The following is a 16,659-nucleotide window of genomic DNA, read 5'->3' as shown; positions in this document are numbered from 1 at the left end:
AGAAACTATTCCTTTTCCATCCCAATAATGTTGCAAGAGGACAACCTAGTTCAAAATGCAGCCTTTTGCTTTTCTTTCAGACATCACCCTATCCTCAGCACACCGGAGAGCCTCAATTACTTACAAACACTTTGCCTAGTCAGGTGAAATGCTAGTCAAGCCTGAGTAGTACCTGAGTATCTGCACACCCTTGGGCTTCTCTGCACAATCACCACCACTTCCCCACACGACCTGAACATTCCCCCAGGGTTGGAAGGCGACCACTGACACCGCAGAACCCCAGTGGAAAATGCTGGGCACCCCGTCAGCCGTGAAGCTGCCAGTCATGGTGCAGGGCCCCAGCTCGGTCACGGCCTCAAGGCCTGCCCGTGAAGCAGCCGCTGACGGTAAGCACCACCGGCACCACAGACCTCGGCGACCCGCCCGGAGGCGGCGCCGTGCGCGCTGCGGGGAGCAGGCGGGGCGGGGCGAGGCGAAGGCCGCCCGCCGCCCCGGGCCTGGGTAGGCCATGTTTCCAAGCGGACCGTCAGTCAATCGGCCGGCCCTGGAAACCGCCGCAGCGGCCCGCGGCACCGCCGACACGGTGGGTAGCGCAGCACGTAGGGGCAGGCAAGGGCAGCTAGGGGCAGCCAGCGGCAGGCGACGGCTGCGGCCGCGCAGGCGCGCTGAGTTCGGCGAGGGCGGACGGGGCGAGGGAGCGCGTCCTCCTCTCCTTACTCCTGTCGCAGTTTGCAAGCTGCAGTGCGCCTGCGCGCACGCGGCGCCGGGCGGCGGGCCGGGCGGGGGAGGAGGGCGGGTCCCGGCCCTGTGTTTTGAACGGCTCGATGCGGGTGGCTCACTATTTGGCAGGAAGGTGAGGAGGCCTCTATCCTGGCAGCGGAGCTGGCGTAGCGAGAGGGGATCCAAATGTGGCAGAGGCGAGCAGGAGGCGGTGGCGGCGGAGGGGGGCAAACGAGACAAGGGGAGCGGTCGTCCCCGCTCCCGCCGCGGAGGAGCTGAGCGGCCTGGCAAGGTGGGGGCTGCGGCAGGGCAGCAGCTGCAGCGCTGGCACCCCCGGGCCGCCCGCCTGGCACCCCGGGCGCTCGTCCCGCCGGCAGGTGAGCGAGCGGAGAAGGCGGGCGGGGGGGGAAGCCCTTCGCGCCGCCCTTGGCCTGGCCCGGTCCAGTACCGGGCAGAGCCGGAGGGAGTCGCTGTGGGGGGAGCTGGAGCCGCTGCCAGGCCAGGCCAGCCCAGCCCGGCCTCCTCTCCCTCGGGGCTGACATTATGTATCCACCCGCGGTGTCCGGGCCACATAGGCCCCTCTTCTGCCGCCGCCGTCCGGCCGCGGTGCCCCTCCCGCCCCGCCCCCGCCGCCCGCTCGGAAGCCGCGGGAGGTGGGCGGCCGCGGGGCCCCCGGGCTCATGTTGCCGTCTCTACCCTCCCTTCTCCCCGCCAGCGCCCCGGCTGCCTGGCAACACCCCCCACCCTTCCGGGCTGCGGGGGGGCTGCCGCCCTCCCCTGGCACGGGCCCCGCTCGGCATCCACCCTCCGTTCCGTGCCGGAGGGGAGGGGTCGGGGCCGCCCTCCGTTCCCTCTGCGGAGCTATTGTATGCGGGCTGGGGCCCGCCGAGGGGCCGCCGGCTGATGAGCCTCCCCCGCCTCGATAGCGCACGCCGGAGGAGGCGGAGGAGGGGGGAAGCGTGCCCCGATTCCCCCCGGCAAAGCGGGGCGAGGGGGCGTGAGTGCGGTATCGGCCGGACCGGGCTGCGGCGCGGCAGGCGGAGAGGGGATCCGCCGCGCTGCCGCCCGGGTCTGTCAGCGGCGGAGCTGCGGGCAGCGCTCCCGCTTTGCGCGGCGCTCTGCGTGCGCGCTGTGCTCAGGCTGCGCGGGGATCCTTTGTCTGCTGGTGCTGCCGCCGCCGCTCTCCCTTCCTCCCTCCCTTCCCCCCTCCCCTCTCTCCCAGTGCCTGCGTCTCCTGCCTCTTCGCCTTTCTCTCTCCCTCCCTCCCTCCCTCCCTCCCTCCCTCCCTCCCTCCCTCCGTTCCCATCTCTCTCAGACTCAAGTGCTGCTGCAGCTGCAGGTTTGTAAATACCGGACCAACACACACAACATGGCTGACGCTCGCCCTGCTCCTCTACCAGGGTCTCCGCCTTCTCCCTCTGTCTCCACCGCTTAGCCCTCTCCTCGGTTTAGGCTTTTGTTTCATCCCCTCTCCCCTCTCATCTCCCATCCAAAAAAAAAAGAGGAAAAACAATTCACCCTCCTTATTGTTCGCATGGCGGGATTTCAAGGGTAAGGATCCTCGCTTTGGAAGCTTTCTCATTTCGTTTTGCTGTTTACAACAAAATGAAACCTAAAAATAAAAGGGAATTCGGGAACCTGGCAAGGCCTGGGGCGAGGGAGGAAGGGAGGGAAGGAGGGGGGAACCGGGTGAGCCCCGCTGAGAGAGGCTTGATTGGAATGTGCATATCTTTTTCTCTTTTGCGGTGGGGGGAGGCTGATGCGCCAAAGTGCTGGCAGAGATGAAATACTGTGTTACAGTTGCAGAATGATCTAGGGCCGGTTCTTTCATTTTAGGATGTAGTTCGGTGTAAGGTATCAACTGAGTACAATCACATTAAAAAGACACGAACTAGTTATGTCAGAATAGGCATTGTGTACGTAAAAACCGTAGCATAGGTTTTTGGATTTCTTTGCATTCCCTGTGTCTGCCTGTCAGTATCTTAAAGAGCTCACAAATCATGGGCTACAAAACTGGAATTAACACTTGGCAGGTCTTTGTGTTGCTAGTTTTCCTGTCACAGATTGATTAGACCTTGTGATGACAATAGCACAAACCGAAGCATTCTCTTTTTGCTACAAGGAGCGCTCCTTCCTTTCAGATTCCTTTTTTGTAAAAAAGGCATGGCATCGTGAACTTAAGTGAGCTCCCAAACTGAAACAAGACAGCATGTCTGACCTCTTCTAGCACAAGGCAAATGCTCAGTTCAATACCTCCCGCGTCAGTTATTCAGAGCACCCCCTTCTGGTTTAGATGAATATAGCTTTTTTTTTTTTTCTTGCTTATGACGTAAAACCAAAATAATGTTTGAAGGTAGTTTGCTGAATATTTCTAAAGTTATCTGCCGTGGAACAGATTTGTGTCTTGGTTGTAACATAAGGATGAATGCTGCAGGTACTAAGACATGAGGCTTTATATTGCTTTGTAGACATGTTACTGTAATTGATAGTAAACATTTCATTTTTCAAAGATTATATTTAAAGACATGGTCTTTATTCAGTCGTATACACATGGATAGCCATGGCTTCTGTTAATATCTGAGCACTGTCCTAAAGTAACAAATGTCCTAGCTCTGTCGTCTTTGTCTACTTTGCTTTGGAATCTTCTAGTGGAGGAACACTGTCATGGCATAGTCATACAGCTTTTACTGAGATAGAAGTAAATGCTACACTTCAATGCTAGAATTAGGTATCATATGTTATAACTTCTTTTTCTGCTGCTTTTTTCATCATTAACAAGTGTTGATGAACTGATGAGGAGAAAATAATTTATTATAATGAGTTTACAACAACACAACTCTTGAATGGAGTCATCTAAGTTACAAGATCATTTTGGAACATGTATATACGTCATGGCTCCGGAGCCAACTCTGCTACTTTCAGATGGAAAAGTCTGAGTAAAAGTCTGTAACTTGACACATGAGTAGATTCCTGCAGCAGTTGGTTACTTTTTTTTTTTTTTACATTGAAGAACCTGAAGGCAGTATTAGTAAAACTACTAGAATAGTTATAGAATACTAGAATTAGCTACCAGTTGTAGCTAATAAGTAATTCATTATGATAGCCACCAAATTTTGAAATTACTGCTCTCTTACTAAAAGTGTGAGATGCATTGAGTGTGAAATGTATTGCGGTGCAAACTCTTCCTGCAGATATTGGATACTTAAGCTGATTGTTAGCCTGAAGAGCAAATCAAACAAAATAGAAATAGGCTATCCACAACACATCTCTTTAAATAATAGATCGCTTAAAAATTGTTATGTTTCTTAAGTCTGGTACACTGTAGTTTTGTTGCTACAATTGAATTTTATTCTGTAAAATTCAGCTCTACTTTATTAGCTTTGTGAAGTTTCTTCTTTATAGTGTCTTTGCTATAGCTTGCAATTCTGTTCTTTTCTATGACACCTACAAGGTTTTTCTTTCTGTCTTGGTTGTGTTGATGAGTTGGTCAAAAATCAATATTGTGTGTCTTAGTATCCCATGAGGAGCTGATCTAGTTGAAGAACTTGCCAAATCCTTGTGTCTTTGGTACCAATAAGTGAAGACACTGCAGTGTTTGGTCATTGTGGGTAATACTAGGTCGCGTTTAACCAAATTAAAACCCAGGTGCTAGTAACATCATCTTTTCCAAAACTGTTCACTTTTTCATATTGGGAAGTGAAACTGAGGAAAAACAAAACTGCAAGAAACGCTGTCTCAGTGGTCAGCTTGCTGGAAGATGTTAGAAATCAACCAATTTCTTTTAACAAGAAACACTTTTCAATGAGTCTTTGATCACGTAAGTGATCATCATCAACTGATGAGTCGGTTGAGTTCTAAATATTTATGAAATTACCAATTAAAATATAAAATCCTAAAGGTAAAAATACACTTTTAGTTGATCTCGTACTTCGATATTTTTATGTTTTCTCGATCCAAGTAGTATTCTTCCATTAGCTTCTTGCCTTGTATCTTTCCTTGCTATCTGTTGCCAAGCTGCACTCTTTGACATGTTCAGACCTGTAAACATCTACCTGATGCAATAGCTGTTTTTTAAAGTGCTTTTTTAATGTAATGCATAATTTCCTTAATACTTGACAAATGAAAGATTTTCAGTAAGATTGTATTTTCTGAAGAAAAGAAATAGCCATATGTGTGGTTGTTTGTGGGGTTTTTTGGGGTTTTTTTTGTGTTTGGTTTGGTTTTTTTTTTGTTTGTTTGTTTTTTTTTTTTTTTTTTTTTAGAATGAAGCCTGTTGCTGTAAACTTCTCACGCTTTCATTTTGGTTTTGCTTGCCTCCTTTCTTTTCTTGCCCCAGGTATTAGAAAGGTCAAATTTGACTACTTGGTGGCATGGCATGGGAATATATTTTAGTAGATGACTGAAACCGATACAACAAAGTGGTTTAAACACCATCTTTTGAAAGCTGCTCACTGAAGCTGAGCCAGGAGAGAGAATCACTACTATGGAGTAATTTCCTCTTGTATGGTTAGATTGTTTCTCATACCAGGTGTTAGAGAATTTTTCATGTGTTTTTTTCTCATTTTCCTTCTCTTACAAGTCTTCAGAGTTCGCTGGTTTTGTGATCGGAAGGGGAATGCTGATCTCTCTTGACAGTGGTATTCCTAATGAGTACTTTTTGTATATCAGGATGTGTCCCACTTGCTATCTAGATTCTACCCAGATGTCAGGTGTCTTAGAGGAATGGGGAATGTCTCCTTCCTTGTACAAATGTGCAGACTACATCTCTATTACATGGATGAGTTCCCTGAAAAGTAGTAGTTAACTAATTTGTGTTTTATCTATGAACAATTGATTCTAGTGACCAAAGAAAACATTAATGATCCATTTCAAACAGTGGTGAAATAATTTTATTAAAACTTGTTGCGTTTGCCATGTGGTCGTTGCAGTTAACTTTTGTTCTACTGGAAAATGTGAATTTGATGATGGCATGCGAAATTCAGGAGATAAAATTGATTTGGCTATAAGGTTGTGGAGAATAGTTCTGCAAATCTGCGTTACCTTTTTACGTTTCTTTCCTGTAATGTATGTTGTGAAACTGCTGTAAATCTTTGCTGTATGAGGTCTTCTTTGACTTGCTTATATGGAAACTTTATTGAAATGGTTACACAATGTATAGATATATAAATATATAGAAATTGTTCCCATTACCTGTGGTGACTGTTAGCCTTAAGTATAACCTAATGGTATTTTAATCTCTGCAGTGATTGTGGGGTGTTTGAGATGTTGTTGAAGTATCTTTCAATTATATATTTACTTTCTTTTTAGATCTGCTTGCAGAATAAGAGTTACTGACACTCAGAATCACAGAATGGTTTGGGTTGGAAGTGACCTTAAGGATCATCTAGTTCCAGCCCCCCTGCCCTGGGCAGGGATACCTCCCACTAGATCAGGCTGCTCAAATCCTCATCCAGCCTGGCCTTGATCGCTTCCAGGGATGGGGCATTGACAGCTTCCCTGCGCAACCTGTTCCAGTGTCTCACCACCCTCATTGTAAAGAATTTCTTCCTGATATCCAATCTAAATCTATCCTCTCTCAGTTTGAGACCGTTACCCCTCATCCGATCATTACACTCCCTGATGAAGACTCCCTCCCCACCCTTCCTGTAGGCCGCCTTTAGGTAATGAAAGGCTGCTATAAGGTCTCCCTGGAGCCTTCTCTTCTCCAGGCTGAACAACACCAGATCTCTCAGCCCGTCCTCATAGCATAGGTGCTCCAGCCCTCTGATCATCTTCGTGGCCCTCCGCTGGACCCACTCCAACAGGTCCATGTCCTTCTTGTGCTGAGGACTCCAGAGCTGCATGCAGCACTCCAGGTGGGGGTCTCACAGGAGCAGAGTAGAGGGACAGAATCACCTCTTTGGATCTGCTGGCCATACTTCTTTTGATGCAGGCCAGGATGTGGTTGGCTTTCTGGGCTGCAAGTGCGGATTGTCTGCTCATGTTGAGCTTCTTGTGCACCAGCGTCCCCAAGTCCTTCTCCTTGGGGCTGTTCTCAAGCCATTCTCTGCCCAGCCTGTATTTGTGCCTGGGATTGCCATGACCCAGGTGCAGGACCTTGCACTTGGCCTGGTTGAACTTCATGAGGTTTGCACAGGCCCACCTCTCAAGCCTGTCCAGGTCCCTCTGGATGGCATCCCTTCCCTCCAGCGTGTCGACCATGCCACACAGCTTGGTGTTAATCGGAAAATTTGCTGAGAGTGCAAATTTGCTGAGAGTCCCACTATCCATGTCTCCAACAAAGATGTTAAACAGCACTGGTCCCAGTACTGACCCATGAGGAATGCCACTCGTCACTGGTTCCCACTTGGACATTGAGCCATTGACTGCAACCCTTTGAGTGCAGCCATCTAGCCAGTTCCTTATCCACCAAGTGGTCCATCCATCAAATCCATGCTTTTCCAATTTAGAGACCAGGGTATCGTGCGTGACAGTGTCAAACAGTTTGCATAAGTCCAGGTAGATGAGATGGGTTGCTCTCCCCTTATCTACCAATGCTGTGGCAACATCATAGAAGGACACTAAATTTGTCAGGCACGGTTTGCCTTTGGTGAAGCCATGTTAGCTATGGCCAATCAGCTCCTTATTTTCCATGTGCCTTAGAAGATTTTCCAGGAGGATCTGCCCCATGATCTTGCTGGGCACAGAGGTGAGACCGACCGGTCTGTAGTTCCCTGGGGGTCATCCTTTTTTCCCTTTTCAAAAATGGGTGTTATGTTTCCCTTTTTCCAGTCAGCGGGAACTTTACCAGACTGCTACGACTTTTCAAATATAATGGAAAGCGGCTTAGCAACTACATCTGCCAGCTCCCTCAGGACCCGTGGATGGATTTCATCAGGTCCCATGGACTTATGCACCTTCAGGTTCCTCAGATGGTCTTGAACCTAATCTTCTCCTACAGTGGGTGGTTCTTCATTCTCACAGACCCTGCCTTTGCCTTCTGCAACTTGGGCGGTGTGGTTGCAGCCCTTGCTTGTGAGGACGGAGGTGAAAAAGTCATTCAGCACCTCAGCCTTCTCCATATCCTGGGTGACCAGGTCTCATGTTTCCTTCCAGGGACGGCCCACGACTTCCCTAGTCTTGCCTTTACCCCTGATGTACTTAATAGAAGTTTTTGTTATCCTTGATTTCCTTAGCCAGATATAATTCTGTTTGGGCTTTAGCTTGCCTAATCTGGTTCCTGGTCGCTCGGACAGTTTCTCTTTATGCCATCCAGTCAACCTGTCGTGCCTGTACCCTCTGTAGGCCTCCTTTTTGCTTTTGAGCTTGTCCAGGAGCTCCTTCTTAATCCATGCAGGCCTCCTGGCATTTTTGCCTGACTTCTTTTTTTCTTGGGATGCACCGCACCTGAGCTTGGAGGAGGTGATCCTTGCTCTCTTGGTGAACCAGCTCTCTTGGGCCCCTCTTCCCTCCAGTACTTTTTGCCATGTTACCCTGCCAAGCAGGTCCCTCAAGAGGCCAAAGTCTGCTCTACTGAAGTCCAGGGTAGTGAGCTTGCTGCGTGCTCTCCTCACTGCCTGAAGGATCTTGAATTCTACCATTTCATGATCACTGCAGCCAAGGCTACCCTTGAGCTTGGCACTCACCACCAGCCTCTCCTTGTTGGTAAGGACAAGGTCCAGCATAGTTCCTCTCCTTGTTGGCTCCTCTGCCATTTGGAGAAGAAAGTTGTCATTGAAACATTCCAAGAACTTCCTGGATTTCTTGTGGCCCGCCGTGTTATCCTTCCAACAGATATCGGGGTGGTTGAAGTCCCCCATGATGACCAGGGTCTGTGAATGCAATGCCGCTCCTATCTGTCAATGGAGGGCCTCATCTGCTCTGTCATCCTGGTCATGCTGCTCTTCAGGTGGTCTTCCTCTAGGGTGTTTTATCTGTGACTCCCCAGGTCCTATCTCTGCAGGAGCCCCTGGCTTGTCCCCATAAAACTTCGAGTGTACTGCAGCGTACCCAGTACGTCTCGGAGCAACAGGTTGAGGGCCCTCACTAGTGAGCTGCCCCTCACACCTTGGAGCATTGTCCCTTGGCTTGTTATGAGCAAGCAGGGTAGCATCCCCCTCCCCCAACAGGCCTAGTTTAAAGCCTGGTCAATGAATCCTGCTAGCTCATGAGCAGACACTGTCTTCTTCCTTTCAGAAAGATGAGCCCCATCCAGTGCCAACAAGCCTGGTGCTGTGTAGGCCATCGTGGTGCTGTGTAGGCCATCGCATTGTGGAAAAACCCAAAACTGTGGCAGTGACACCAGCCACGTGTTGATGGATTGCACACATCTGTTTCTTACAGTGTCCCTGCCAGTAACTGGGAGAACAGAAGAAAAGATAACCTCCACCCCAGACTGCCTTATTAACCTTCCCAAGGCCTTGAACTCTCTCTTGATTGTTCTTGGGCTATGTGTTGCCACCTCATCACCACCGACGTGAAAGAGCAACAACAGGTAGTCGTCCAAGGGCTGAACCAGGCTGGGAAGTTTTCTAGCAATGTCCCTGACCCGGACCCCAGGGAGGCTGCATACCTCCCTGTCAAGAGGGTCTGCCCAGCATATTGGCCCTCTGCTCCACTCAGAAGGGAGTCTTCTGCTACTATAACCCGCCTCCTCTTCCTTGTAGAGGCAGTTGTAAGCACTTGCAAGTAGGTTTTTATATACTTTTTTCATAAGACTGCAAAGCTTACAAACACTTAAGAGCTGATTAGCGCTTGGTTTAGGTTTTTTTGTTCGCTTGGTTGGTTTGTTATTTGTTTTCTTTTAATGTTATTGTTCAATGTTAAATATGTTATTTGAGGTCTGAAATTCGAGATCTCCACCTAGAAGTACTGGTGACAGTAGATGTTATTTCAGGAGCTGTTCTGTGGATTTCAATGATTTAGTAAATACTGAACTTATACAGAATGGCAGCTGAACTTTAGACCTTCCATTCCATATGGTAGTTTGAACGAAATGGAATTGTATCAGTTTAGTTACTCCTTTGTTGTTGTGTTTTCCATTAGTTTTTTTCAGTTGTTCTCACATCGCCGACTTACGGTAGCCTTGCGTAGGGAGAACATTTTTACTGTGGTGACCAGGTGTCGAGTCCACTTGCCGTCTTTGAAGTCATCTCTTCATTTTCACTTCACCACTTCTGGCCTAGCTGCATACACGTCCTACTTCCTGACTGAGTGGTAGCTGGTAGCCCCCTTCTAACAGTGCCAGTTATCTCAGCTGAAGGGCCCTGGCTTCCGTCACTGCAGCTGCCTTTCTTGAGTGGTTGGTGGTGCATGTTAACCTAACTGTTCTTAATGCTGGATCCTGGAGTTGTTTGTTTCTAGTGTCAGTGTTGGGTAGCCTGTCTGGTGAAGTCTAAGACTTATCCTCAAGTTTGGAAGTGCTGTAGAATTGAAGTACTCCAATAAAATGTGTTGCTTTCTTTCAGGTCACTGGTGGATCTTTCATCCTTTTTGTTGAGATCCCAGTATTGGCAAAGTAACTTTCTCCGAGTAGCCTATTAAGACAACAGTTCCATCGGAGTGTGTATACGTCAGAGGCTTTTTTTTTTTTTTCTATTCGTGTGTTACTTTGTTTTCTTTCCTAGATTCCTCTTAGAGCAGAACAATTAACAAACACAGGGAATGTTTGTAAATTTAATCTGTTTTAAGATTACTATGCTAACTAGGTTGTAAAATGTAACATTGCCTGCCAGTTTAATGTCCACCACTGATGCTGCTTCTCAGAGTGGTACTACTCTACCTAGATGTGGCCAGTCATATATAAAATGGAAAAGTAATAAGCTTGACTTTTTTCCCCAGTAATATTCTTTGATTTACTCTAAATTACAGTAAGCTGTTGCAGCTGGTCTATGCCATCATGCTGAGGTCTGTAGAATTTCACTTTTATAGACTTAAATTTGACCTTCTTTCAAAACAAATATTTTTTTCCCTCTGAGCTTTTATTAATCCAATTTTAATGGAAAAATGAACTTTGCTAGATCATCGTCTCTTATCCTAAGTGGGTAAGATCTGAAAGATTTATTAGAAGTCAGACTTCTGTTCTGGTATTTATTAAAATAAAATAATTATTTCTGTTGCAAAACTCATTTTCCTAATTTAGTATTTATGTTCCCTACATAGAATTCTTCCCTAGTACGCTGAACAAAGGTAGCTGAAGTCCAGTGTATAATCTTGTGTTTGCTGTTGACTTTTTTTACATACAGAAATTTTCAGCTTTCTAGATTTAATGTCAGTTGTGAGCTCAGTAGTGTAGGAGAAGTCATGTTCTAGACTGACATTTTTCTGTTAAGTTTTCTTGGTAACCTTTTCCAAATGCAAACATAATGCCTGCAGAATTCAGTACAGTGCTTAGGCTTCTACTGTGTGAAGGTAAGTACCTGTGTATTGTGTCTGTTCTTCTGCATGTCTGTAACTTATTTCTGGTCTTCAACTTGAACTGTAAAAATGTTTGCAGCTTAGAAAATTGAATAAAGACAGTCTAGGAGATATAAAAAGAAATAAAAATAATGCTTGGAAGCATGTAGGTCATTTAAGTTTTTTACTTGCAAGACAGCTGACTATGTCTGCATAATTCTGGGCAATTGCTTGCCTGTCCTGCTTTATAACCATGCATGTTTTAGGCAATGGTCTGAACACCAAAGTGAAATCAGAATGGGAGCAAATATGTTCAAAATTAATTCACTACTTCCTTCTCAAAACCTTCCAGTTACAGAGAGCTTTATTAAATGGACATAATTACTTTTTTGTTCATTAATCCCCTTCAGAAGATCTTTGTCTTAATGGTGAAAGATGACACAGAAATTAATAAATGATTGTTTTGCCATCAGTGGATCTGCAGTTTTGTGAGATACGGTAAAAATCTATGCTCTGACAAGAATATATTTAAAAAATAGCTTCACAGTAAATTCTGCTTTTCATGTGACTTCATAGAAATCTAACTATTAAAGTGCTTTTAGGGTTAAGGAATATGCAGGTGTTTGATATACTTGGAAACCACAGATTGTTGGATACTCGTATGTTGACATTGTGTTGGTAGGGGGAGGGAGCATTAACAATGACTGTTCTCACGGTCATCTCTCTCTCTCTCTTAGTCGTTAATGGCTCGATGTCCAGATGGAGAGGGGCAACAAGTGGCGTCCCTCAGGGATCTGTACTGGGACCGGTGCTGTTCAATATCTGTATCAATGATTTAGACAGTGGGTTCAAGTGCACCCTCAGCAAGTTTGCCGATGACACCAAGCTGAGTAGTGTGGTTGACAGGCCAGAGGGACAGGATGTCATCCAGTGGGAGCTGGAGGAGCTGGAGAGGTAGGCCTGATCAAACCCTATGAATTGCAACAAGGCCAAGTGCAAGGTCCTACAGCTGGGTCGGGACAATCCTCGTTATCAGTACGGGCTGGGGGATGATGTGATAAAGAGTAGCCCTGCGGAAAAAGACTTCGGGATACTAGTAGACAAAAAACTGGACATGAGGAAACAATTTGTGCTTGCAGCCCAGAAGGCCAATTGCAGCCTGGGTGGCATCAAAAGAACTGTGGCCAGCAGACCAGAGAGGTGATTCTGCCCCTCTACTCTGCTCTCACGAGACCCCACATGTAGTACTGTGTCCAGCTCTGGAGTCCTCAGCACAAGAAGGACATGGACCTGTTGGAGTGGGTCCAGAGGAGGGCCACGAAGATGATCAGAGGGCTGGAGCACCTTTCCTATGAAGACAGGCTGAGAGAGTTGGTGTTGTTCAGCCTGGAGAAGAGAAGGCTCCAGGGAGACCTTATGGCAGCCTTCCAGTACCTGAAGGGGGCCTATAAGAAAGCGGGGGAGGGGCTGTTTGCAAGGGCATGTAGCAATAGGACGAGGGGCAATGATTTTAAACTAGAGCAGGGTAGGTTTAGATTAGACATTAGGAAGAAGTTCTTTACAATGAGGGTGGTGAGAGACTGTAACAGGTTGCCCAGAGAGGTGGTGGCGGCCCCATCCCTGGAGACATTCAAGGTCAGGCTTGATGAGGCTTTGAGCAACCTGATCTAGTTGAAGATGTCCCTGCTTACTGCAGGGGGGTTGGACTAGATGACCTTTAAAGGGTCGCTTCCAACCCAACAGGTTCTGTTCTGTTCTATCCCTGTCCTTGTCCCTACTGCTGAAGGGAGGAGGCGAAGGCATGAATATGGGTAGAAAGCTCATGTATTTCCTAGACTGCAGGAGTGCATCTTGGGTGAATTGCATCTCTGTCTTCTGCATCTCAATTTTGTCAATGAAAGCATACTTCATTGTTAGGTGCTAGCCATAAGACAGAGGGGGCAAGCAAACTGTCTTTTGGTGCGTGTTCTCTCCTAACTGTTCAAGTTGGAGGGGAGATTCACTCCTACCCTCACTTGTTAGCTGTGTGTGTACCTATGGCTTGTATGGAGAGAGATGAGACAAATTTATGTTATTTTGTATCAGTAGGTACAGGTGGGTTTATTAATAACGGATGAAAAATACTTTTTTAAGTGGTAGTATCTTGCTGTGACCTTAGTGGGGAGCCAGCGGTGAAGGAAGCATTGCATTACGGATAGTTTTAGGCTAGATGCTTGAAGAATGAAGTTTATATGGATTAATTTGAGATAGGTTTTTTGTTTTGTTTTTCCCCATACCTATAAAATAAATTGAAGGAGGACTATAGGGGGGTGAGATTTTGTTGTGAATAAACAACCTAGTTTTCAGTCATACTTAGGCCTTTAAACACATTTCTAGGAGACTTTATGGTTGAGTTGGGGGTGGTGCAAGGTTAACTATGAAGCAGGGATCAGCACAAAAGGCAGCGGCTTTGGTTTTCTGTCCTTGTGTGTGCTTTGCTTGTTTGTAGAACAGACTTCTAGAAAACCTCATCTGCTTTTATGGGGAAGGATATCTCATTTCATTTTCACTTGTGCTGCATGCACAGCGAAGTAATTTCAAAGCAGGGTTTTTGATCAGAGCTTATTATCAAAGTATAAGAAAGGAAGACATGTTTGCTGTGGGATCAGCAAGGTATGGTAGGAAAAAAGTGATTCCAAGGTGATCCTCAATTCTTAAAGTCTTGACTTCTGTTTTGCTGTCATTTTGTCACCTTTCTGCTGCTACAGAACAAGAGGAATTCAATGTTTTAAGGCTGTTGTTTCTGAGCAAAAATTGTCATACACTCAAAGTCATGCAGGTGTTCTCTGAAAGTAAACTTTTTCACAGTCCAATAAAAAATTTTTCAGAGTAACTTGAAACAGTTCTTCATCCTCTTAAATACTTCAAGACCTTCTGATTAGTTTAATGAGTATGCAAATACCATACCAGTTTCAGAAATAGTACTTTGTGCATTTTTTTTACATATTTTAAAAAGTACCAAAAGTATGAGGATTGGTCTGTTCTGATGTCTCCAGTACTTTTAGGGAGAGTCACTGGTTTCACAGCTTGATTTTTCTCTCTTTGTCCCGCCCACTCCTGACTTCTACTTATGCAGGACATGTTGTGTTTTCCACCAAAAATCTGGAAGACCTGTGTGTAAGCAAAGAAAATACCATGTAATGTTACAACACTGATGGTTCTCATCTTTTATAGAAAAAAAAGTATGATCAGCAGTTTAATAAGTTACTTTCGTTGCTGATGAATCCAGTGTTGACTGCAATATTTAAATTAGTAATATTACAAATCTCTGTTAACTTTTCCTCTATGATTATATGACTCTTCTGTAAGAAGCTATTTTTGTTCTAAAGTACTGTTCTATCACCAACCCTTTAAATTTATCAAAACCAGCATAATTAGCTGTAACTAGAGCTCATGATACAGTGCTATCTATGCTGTTACTGCATATTACAACTTTAAGATCTATTGCAACTATTCACCATTTAAAGCTGATAATCTGTTTAAGTTGAGATGTTAACATTGTAGACAGTGAGTGAATATTCTGCATCTGGTCTGGAAAAACAAAGATCACATTGGTTAGTAGTCATGGCAAGAGACTTGCCATTCTTAAAGCATCTGCTTTTTACATTTCCAGTGTTAACACCTGCTTGAATGCCTTTGTATGAGAACTGCTTTAATCTAAGCTAGCATGGCCGAAAGTGAAGAAAACAGGTAATTCAGTTCATGACTGGTTGCTAAACTTTTTCAAGATGCAAATTAGAGGCAAGAGATCATTTTCCCCGACCTTTTTTCTTCCCCCCCACCCCGCCAATCATTGCAAAGATAGGATGGAAATTACTACCAATTTAAATTGTCTGATCTTGTCTATAAACTTTTCTTAAAATTGAGTTGTAGGGAGAAATTTTTCTATGCTTTCAGTATGGGTTTAGTTATTGGTGTGATCATGCTTCAGTCTGCAAAATGTTACTGTTTACTCTTTCATTGCAGTAATACCTAACAAAATTACTTGTCTATTTTCTTGTGACTAGAGGAGGCCTTAATTTACTCAATAGCTTAACTCTAATTCCTCCCCCTACTCCCAGCTGATTTAAGAAAGAGAACTAAATTTTTATCAGAGTAGAGGCAGTCAGTATTTGTGTCCGAGAGACACAAGTTAATACCTCTGATTCATTAAATGCTGTGTAGTATGGTTGTAGTTATTGTGGTGTTGATGATGGGAGGTTAGGCATGTGTGTCTCTAATCTATGAATAAACGGGCTTATAGTACAGCTTGTCATAGTGTTGGTTGTATACAGCCAACGTGACTAACTGTAGTTTCTAACCTGGTCCCTCTAAGTATTGTGGCCCTGCTTTTTTTATTGGTGGGGTTTTTTTGTTTGTTTGTTTAAGTGCTGAATTACTACTTATTTATCAATATCCTTATTGGTTACTGAGGTTGAGGTTAATAACAATTAAATTTTGACTTTTCTAATTAATGCTGTAAATAATAGCTTGTCCTAATAAGAATTTTGAATGCTCATGTGTGGTGTTGCTGCTTTTAAAACTGGTAGGTGGTTACTGTAGCACAAGTCTTAAGTATTAATGTATAATTACTTGGCTTACTTTCCCCTGACACTGTTTTTGGTTTCTTCTGGCTCTCTACCCTGGATTGGTGGCCTGCTGCTGCTCATTTTGAAGACAAATAGTGATTATGTCATGAGTAAGTAAAATAGCTGCAGAAATTGGACGTGAGCAATAAAAATCAATTATTATTAAAGCGTGAACTATCATCTCTGAATTCAGGAAACAAAATATCTTCATTACTGTGGAACTTCATGAATGAAGTTGTAGAAGCCTGCTGCATTAGAGAGAAAAAAAAATATTTCAGGTATGTCAGCAAACTGTTTGCTCTCGCAGAACTAACTGATGTCACAAATTCTGGAGTTTGGCTTAAGAAAGTATTTTAGTTATGCTTTTTTTCAATTAGTGTTGCAGAGGTGTCTGTTAGGCTCTAAGGCCTCAGAACATGTGTCCAGGAATGATCTGTTGCTTACAATCCACAGTCTACTAGTGAGCTAAAAATCTTGAAAGTGGTCTGTCAAGTGGCAGATTTTTTTTTTCCCCCTCCTCTATAAAATATGATAGGAAACTTGCATTCCCTCAGTGTTGAAAGATGTGTGTAGCAGTGTAGTAGCCTGGATTATTTAGAACTGGCTAATGTACACTTGAAATGTCACTTGGAAGGATCAGCCAGCCTCCTAAAGAGATGTGGACTGAAGAGTTTGATTTGCCATGATTAATTAACCTAACAGACTGAGCTAAGTGCAGTAACTTACCACCCCATTACCTTCTAACAGCAGGGTTAGGTATGCTTGCCCGGCCTTGCTTTTGCAGAATGTTTGTGTGATCCTTTTGACTCTGGAATTATGATTCTCAGACTAACACAATAGCAATTAAACCTAGTCTTCAAACAGAGGCTGATGACCTAAATATCCCCTAGGAGGAGACACATAAGCAGAGAACAGAGAAATGTCTTACTCTTTCAAATAGACATTTCCCTCTGGTGTC

The 16,659-nt window shown here is 45.1% G+C and overlaps 1 protein-coding gene across 5 annotated transcripts in view; it reads left to right on the top strand.

Moving 5' to 3' along the window:
* The first annotated feature begins 446 nt into the window (after window positions 1–446).
* SPIN1 (spindlin 1) overlaps window positions 447–16,659 on the top strand; it is a 66,375-nt gene continuing 50,162 nt past the window's right edge. For 2 of the 5 annotated variants that reach the window (XM_063319555.1, XM_063319556.1), the window contains exon 1: window positions 791–1,097. The gene's annotated coding sequence lies outside the window, so the exon portion shown is untranslated. Of the gene's footprint in view, window positions 584–746; window positions 1,098–16,659 lie in introns of those variants that run through there. The other 3 variants (XM_063319557.1, XM_063319558.1, XM_063319559.1) reach the window with 3 other exon arrangements.

The sequence above is a fragment of the Chroicocephalus ridibundus genome, chromosome Z (genome assembly GCF_963924245.1).
Source record: "Chroicocephalus ridibundus chromosome Z, bChrRid1.1, whole genome shotgun sequence".
NCBI lineage: Eukaryota > Metazoa > Chordata > Aves > Charadriiformes > Laridae > Chroicocephalus > Chroicocephalus ridibundus.
This window is presented reverse-complemented; position numbering and strand designations above follow the sequence as displayed.